Here is an 8,268-nt window from a genome sequence, read left to right on the forward strand (position 1 = left end):
CCCCCCCACTGCACAGAGGGCTCACGCTGTCCTAGCTCTGGCAATGGGATGAAAGTTAACGACACACTTTCCCCCACTGACAGTTACCTACGCTCCCATTGGACCTTTGTTAGCGGCTGTCTACTTTCCTCGACTACACAGCCTAATCAAGCTCGTGGAGTGTTTGTGTGTGTGTGGCTGGGATTTAACAGTTATCAATTACATCAAACCACTTTTGAGGCAACTTTTTCTTTAGATGAAAATTAATCAGAGAAGTTTGGATGTGAAACGGATTCGTCCCCAGTATCCAGAAAAATTTAACGTAGATCTAGAACAAAGAATAGGAAGACAAAGGTGACTCTTCTCGTTTGAATGGTTCCCAAAAAGCCGTGGCTCGCCGTACCGTGAATATAATGGAAAAATCACCAATGTTTTATTTATATTGCTTGCTATTTGGTGGTAAAGAAGAGAAAGCAACATAAGCCAAACCCAAATTTTGGTCCACCCACCGCCACTGTCAGTTAGCACTTACCTACTTAAGTCTTACATTCTTAGTTGTAGTCTTTGCTTTTATGTGCTAGCTTTTTCTCAAGTTTCGTAGAAGAGGCCCAAGTCGCTGCATTATTATTTATAGTCTTCATCACTCATAGATAAATTGATTTATCTTTAGAAAATTATTTCCCTTTTTCCTCAAAATGTTCATCACTACTAGTTTTATGTTCACACAGCTGTCTGGTCACAATGGAAACTACTAGGACTAGGAGTAACAACTACGATCTTGTAGTCCTCTATCATGAGATTTTCAATCAAATATTTTTTCCGCGCTTGCTTTTTACTTCAGTTTGTGCTTTTCTCCTTTTCTAGTGCATTTTGAAATTTTGTTATCATGTTCTTTTATCCTCTTTTATAAATGTGTTGACTAAGACGATCAAAATGATACATGGTAGGCTACGTGCTTTTCCGACTATTCCTTGTTGAAATATAATCATTTATTTTCAAATTAATCCATTTTCGGACACATGATAATTGACCTCACTCTTAATCTACAGACCATGTTTAAAAGATTTATGAGACTAAATTTTTTTCTGTTTCTTTCATATGAATACACATTAATAATAACCTTTCATTTGATGCAAAAAGCTTGTTGGTAAGTTCTGTACATTTTTGTCGATTTTGTCCACCTTTAGTCCCAAAACGCAGAGCAAAAAAGGACCATAATTTGAGCGAAAAATAAAGTAGAAAAAATACCATGACTTCTCAACTAATAGACCTACAGATACATCTATTGACAACATTTTAAAAAAGCACTGTGATCAGTGTGCCAGGACCTTTCATTTGATCCTGTTTTCCTCAAACTCTAACAACTTTGAATTTTTCACTGAACTGCCTCGGGGTGTGCTTAAGCACGCCTAGCACACGCCTAGATCCGGGCCTGACAACTAGCGTTTGTGGAACGTCGCGCAGGAGACCCGAGTTCGATTCAAGAGTGGGACTAATTTTGTCGACGGTCTTTCTGCTGGGATGTTGTATGCTTCTCAGCCCGATCTCGAGTTAGCCCTGGCAAGCATACGAAGCCCGCCTCCTAAGTGGTCTACACTATGTCGATGGGGAAGTAATTTAAAGCACTTAAGCCTGCATAAAAGGGGAAAAGGCTTTCTATCCCACGTTTGGCAAATCAAACAATTCAAGATGATTGCTTCATTTTTTAAAAAGTTAACGACATTCTGATTGTTTTGTCAAAGAATTTAAGCTAGCTTAGAATATGATAATTACCGCATAACATTACGCACATTCGCATGGGCACGCGCAAGTGCAAGCACGCGCGCGCGCACACACACACACACACACACACACACATACACACACAAACACACACACAAACACACACACAAACATACATAGTGAGAGAGGCCTTCACCTGATATATTACGCCTAAGCTAATAACAATCTGCTTAGCATATAGGCCTACATTACAAATACACTCATACTAATATGATGTGTGTGTGCGTGTGTGTGTGTGTGTGTGTGTGTGTGTGTGTGTTGTGTGTGTGTGTGTGTGTGTGTGTGTGTGTGTGTGTGTGTGTGTGTGTGTGTGTGTGTGTGTGTGTGTGTGTGTGTGTAATCTCCTGTTGTTCTCGGTTCTATACAAATACCAGCCAAGAGACCGTAAATATGAGGTATTTATAATCATTGTTCCAGCCTACGGTTACGGTTTAACTCATTGGCTACGTATTATTTTCGGCTTGTGGACGAATTTTTTTCGGGAGGGCGAAATGAGATGATGACTAGTGCGCTGTTCACAGGTCTTGGGGGCCATAAATTCAAATAAATATCAACATATTATAAACCAACATTTTCAGTATGGTTTGTAGAATACATCTGTATTGTTTATTTGAGTATTTTTCAACTTTGGTTCCTGTAAGAGGCGATTATGCAACACAATTGTGATTGGCTGCGGATAAAATTTGAAAACAAAAATTTTATAATCTCAGATGAAACTCAAAAAATATGTTTGCACCTAGTCAAATTATACATCAAAATAACCATAACTGTATATAGAACAGGAAAATATTGAAAAATGAGCAGTTATTTACATACATTCCATAATATTTGTACATTTGGATCATAACCTCCGATATTGAAAAGAATTTTTAAAAATAATTTTGAAAAAATGATCTCAAACAGAAAAAAAACACTCGTATCTTATATGGAATTATTCAGAGTTGCATTTGTAATAAACTAATACATGTCTAGGGTGGTACTCTTTGAGAAAAAGTAGTGATTTTGGGGAGGAAAAAAATATTTTGACTATTTAGATCCAGATCTAGGCTTAGATCTAGCACTCAAAAATATTGATTTCTCAAATACAGTGCACTGGCAATTTGAGTCCAGTAGTATCAATATTATAAAGAAGAGTCCTACACTTCTTTAGTGAGCAAAATAATGATACATTTTGTTGTGTAAAAGTACTACGACTGGTGTCTGGGCTATAAGTTGGGCTTCGCGATAAAACAATGTCGCATAAACTTCGAAATTGTGTTTCAAAACTGAATCAAAACTTCCGATTTTCGGTAGAAACGCTTGACCCGGAAGTCAACTGTAATATAATGACCTTTATTTTAACATGGATATGTGGATTGGGGGGGCGGCTTAGCGTACTGACGGCTCTAGATCTAGATCTAGATTCGAGGTCTATATAGTTGTACACTATAGGTTTAAAAGGATATAACTCTTTGGGTCGATATAAGATAAGATAAGATACATCTTTATTGTCCAGATCCTGGCACATTGGTTTGGTGTTTCACTACGTGTACACACACACACACACACACACACACACACACACACACAAACACACACGCAGGCTTACAATTAAAATTAATGCATAATATAAATAATATTAAGCTAGATACACACTCAATGTTATTCTGATGCATGCTCTAAGGTCGTAAGTATACTTATACAAGATGGTTAAGATGGAAGCATTTTGATGGATGAATGTAAAATTGACCTATATCTTTCATTGTTACTGATCAGAAGCCTACCTAGCATCTGCGTTTGTCGCGAACGCGACCCGCGAATCGCGGCCGCGATTTTTGCATTTTTCCAACAAAAAGTCCTTGGCCGGGAAGAAAAAATAATTTGAAATCAACAACAAACAAAAACTGGGAATAATATTCGTTAAAAAAAAAAAGAAACCAAACCTCTTTACTTTAAAAACAAAGTTTATTTTCCCTTTCGCTTCACTTCGTCTCTTTCTCACTTGTTAATACTAGATCTAAGTTGATTTGTAATTTTCATGTGAAGAATAATATAAGAAGTCAACATTACATACTATTTATATTGCTGTTTCCCTTTCATGTTTCCCTCTTTGTTGTGTTTTATTTTGTTTGTGTGTTAATTTTTTGTCTCTTTTTTTGTTCTGATGTGTTGTTTTTCCATTTTTTAAAAATAATTTAAAAATGTGTATTTATATAGCACAATGTTCTTCCCTTCTTTAAAAAAATGTGTTATGGTTATATTACAGCGTGTCTCCACCATAAACGAATACTGACACCGGCAGGCCCCTGATGTGTGATTCCAGAATTTACATCAAATACTGTGCTTTTTTCTTGAATTACCCGCGTTTAGGGTTAAAACGGACAGTCTATGGATGGGTTGACGCACGCCCTTATTTGTTAATTTTTGTGGTTGTTTATGTTCTGCAGTGGCGTCGCGGGAGTTGCAGACAAGGTGGTGCATAATTGGAAAGTGAGCAAATGGGCAATACGCTTAGTAACTAGATCTACTATTAAGATTTCTAGAGAAAGTCAATTAGAATCTGCAGGATATTCCGTAATCTACATCTATCGATATTTACAACTGTCTCTAGATGATACCGCATAAAAGCTGCAATAAAGTAAAACAATACTAACATTATAGCTTGTAACAAAATTGTAGCCGAATGTGTTGGTTCATCTAAAAAAAATTGAGGAGGTTTACTATTTGTCCAACTTTCAACACATGATTAAAACTGTAAAACTTGTTTTGAATTAGTATTGATATATAGTATCTAGGAATGACAGTGTAACCAGAGCACCTTGATACAAATATTATACATAAATGTATTATTTAAGCAAACAATAATATGCATTATTCATCATAAAACTTTGATTGCCATGGCCATGGCTAAACCAAATTTGAACCCTCATTTTTTAAAATCCTCGACCCGCACCTGATAAAATAATATATGTTTTAACGTTTGAGGAAAGTATAATATTATGTTTTTGTCTTTTCTGACAAATTTAAACATTAATACGGCTTTGTCGACTCTGTGAATTGTCAAAACTGTCGTGAAAATCGTGAGAAGTGTTTTTCACCACTGCTGTTTTCTATAGCTAATCAAGGTAAACAATTACTTTTGTTACACACGAACACATGTGTCCGCCCAATGAACAAGAGAACGGTACTGTGATCTGTCAGTCATTATCAAGAGTCATAGGCGTGTACGCTTTTTTATCCATTTTGGGCTGTGTGATTTTAATATTTTGAATTGTTAACTTACTGAATATCATATTGTGATGAAGATGAAGTCTAAGCTAAAACTGAAATTCTTTACTCACAAGAACATTGCTCTGAAAGCAGGCGCGGTTCGTCCATAGAGCACGGTCGTGCAGTGCCGCCCAAAAATTTTTAATGTTCTAATACGTAAAACACCCACAATAATAAAATAAAAGAAGCCAGAAACGAACACTAGCCAAATATTATATCAAAACAAAGATCCTCTCTGGTGCCATAACTGTCATTTCTATGGCTATAGCGCCGTAAAACATCTACTATGCCATGCCAAAGTCCACCCGCTTCAGCTAAACAGAAAAGGATATTCTACAGTGTAACCTAATCGCTCTTTCGGGATAACCCAAGCGATGACGACACTCGTAGCGAGTTTGGCGGTACATTAATATTAATAAGACCGCACATCTCAAATGTGCTCCCGCCGAATAGTGCCGAAAAATAGCCCACAGTAGGCAGTCTAAAAATAAACACGAGAGACCCTACGCTATTCTTTGCCAATATTATGTGAGCGCCGGAGCAATGCAGCAGAGTGCTCAAGTGAATTGTGATTGGTTCATTTTTGTCTTGCCACAATTTTAAGTGACTCTGTAACCGTGAACCTGAGGGAGGTGAACGTGACCGTCATATGATGAATTATGCTTTTGAATGGTTTTGTAGTGGAGTAGTGAAAGTTATTACTTGTACTTGAGTGTTCAGTTCCAATACAGGATATACGAAATTGAGGTTTAGCTAACAAACAAATTTAGTACTAGAAATATCAAAGCGACAAGTAAAAAGAATGAAAATAATAGCTCGAGGCCCTCCCTCACCAACCCAAAGATCCTAAAATTATACACCGTCTCATTTACTATCCCCTTGACTATCTTCAGCATGCGATAGCTTAATTATTATTGTGCATGCCCACTTTTTAGCCCCACGATCCGCCCCTGTCTGAAAGAATATAACTATTCCACTTGTGAGAAAAATCGCGGTTGTCTAAATCGTTCAATTTCTTATCCATTTAGCAGAACTAAACCTTTGCTTGATTTAAGTGACAGGACTTTGAACAGATGGATATCGGAAGAAAATGCAACCGAAGACGTCGAGGTGACAAAGAAAGGCGACCTGTTAAATTTGATACCTTTGACAGAGATCTTGTGGGACACGCTATTGGAAAGATGTTAGGTGATAACCAGTACGTCACACTTAGAACACTTATGTCTTATTTGAAAAGCAATCACGATTTGGATATCAACAAACAAACTTTATGGCGCATTGGGAAGAGTTTAGGTTTCAGTTTCAAGAAGACTAAAACACCCAAAGACGTAATTTGTGAGTCAAAGAACATGGTTGCACTGAGGGGGGAAGTACCTACGAACATTAAAACAGCTCAGAGAAGACAACGTTGACATTTATTTTCTTTATGAGTCCTACATCAATGCCCACCACACGTGCACCAAAGAATGGCAATCTGACACCCAACAGAGATTCATTCCGACTGGAAAATATAAAGGTCTTATAATTGCGCATATCGGAAGCCATGAGAGAGGACTAGTGAATATTGTGAACTGGTTTTTGAGTCAAAGTCGAAAGATGAAAATGGTGACCATCACAAAGACATGGAAAGTAACAAGTTTGAAAACTGGATTAGTAGCACTGTGGTGCCTGCATTAGATTTTAAAAATGCCTGATTATTGACAATGCATCATATCATGATGTAACTAATCCTGATGATAAAGTGCCAATGCCAAAAAAATCTATGAACAAAGGCCCTATAATAGCCTGGCTTGATAAGCATAGGATCGACCATAGTACAGCGAAAACCAAAAAGGATTTCCTAGACATTGTGAACGCCAGCGAACAGAGCCAAATAGAAGTTTTTCGAGTAGACAAGTACCCGGAAGAACATGATCACATACCTCTTAGGCTCCCTCCTTACCACCCTCAGCTTAACCCTATCGAATTAACCTGGCCTGAGATGAAGAAAAAGGTTGTTTTGGATAATACAACATTTAAACTCCATGATGTTAAACAACACACACTCTATCAAGTATAACCAGAGAATTTTGACAAAAGTGTGAGGGCCATGTCAAAGCAACAGAGGAAAGATACTGGATAAATGATGGATTAAATTTCCCTAAACAGCCTAGTGTAGTCATCAACCTGATTGACGATACATCTAATTCTGAATAATTGGTGAGTGTTAAAATATTATGTTTAAGTGTGTCCCGTAGAACTGTCACTATCTCTCTATAGGTTTGCCTGTCTGTGTAACCATTAATGTCTCTTCAGATAATGGTTAGGAAATTTGTTCAGAACTGGCGACGCCTATGAACATCCGAGAAACTAGCAATTTGTCCAAATTTCAGCACGTGATTACTGTAAAAATTGTATTGAATTAGTAATGATACATCGTAATTAATTAACCAGCAACAATTTCGGAAAATTGATTGCATTTCCCAGTGGATAAGATGGATACTAAGTTCTTCTCAAAATATGAAAGTGATCGGTATGGTAGTCTTTGAGATATCCTGCGTCAAACATCGGAATATTTTTGTTACAAGCTATAGTAACAATTCACTATGCTCACAATCTGAGAAGATTCAAAGATTTCTAATTAATTCGTGCAGCACCAGGACTTGCTACACAATAGAGGGAGACAACAGTTTCGATACCCATTCTTCACTGAGTTACCGTAGACTCTACTAGTGTTGTAGACAGGCTCGTGGAAGCTTGGATCAAATTTTTAGCTTGCACCAAATTGGGGCTGCGAAGAGCAGTTTCAAGCACCTTTCTTCTTGTGCGGGAAGAACGTTGCCTAGATTTCTCTACAGTGACAAAAATAACTTTGGTGCAAAGATTTTGCTTGCTCCTAGTAGACGCTACCGTAAGCGGTTGGACGAGCAGAAACCATCCTCGCTGTCTGTCTCTTCACTGGCGCAGCTAGCGGGTGATGGATCGTACATTTTATTTTTAGTGGGCTAGGCCTAGGTTAGTGTAGATCTAGAGCATGGACTGGTTTAGAACTATTAGAAGAAAAAAAAAAGGGGGGGGGGGGGGGGGGCAGGGTTAGGTGGAGCGCTTGCACCAATTGCACCAATGGAGCCCCGCCATTGAAGTTCTGTTCTAATTTTTATTTCATTCTGTTGTGAAACCTTTATTTTTCACGTTTTTACACTCTGTGTGGCTACAAATGATCTTCTGGATTCTTGAAAGAGAACTCAAGAAATTCTGGTGCTTTAGATTAAGTTACCT

The sequence above is a fragment of the Aplysia californica genome, unplaced genomic scaffold (genome assembly GCF_000002075.1).
Source record: "Aplysia californica isolate F4 #8 unplaced genomic scaffold, AplCal3.0 scaffold00009, whole genome shotgun sequence".
NCBI lineage: Eukaryota > Metazoa > Mollusca > Gastropoda > Aplysiida > Aplysiidae > Aplysia > Aplysia californica.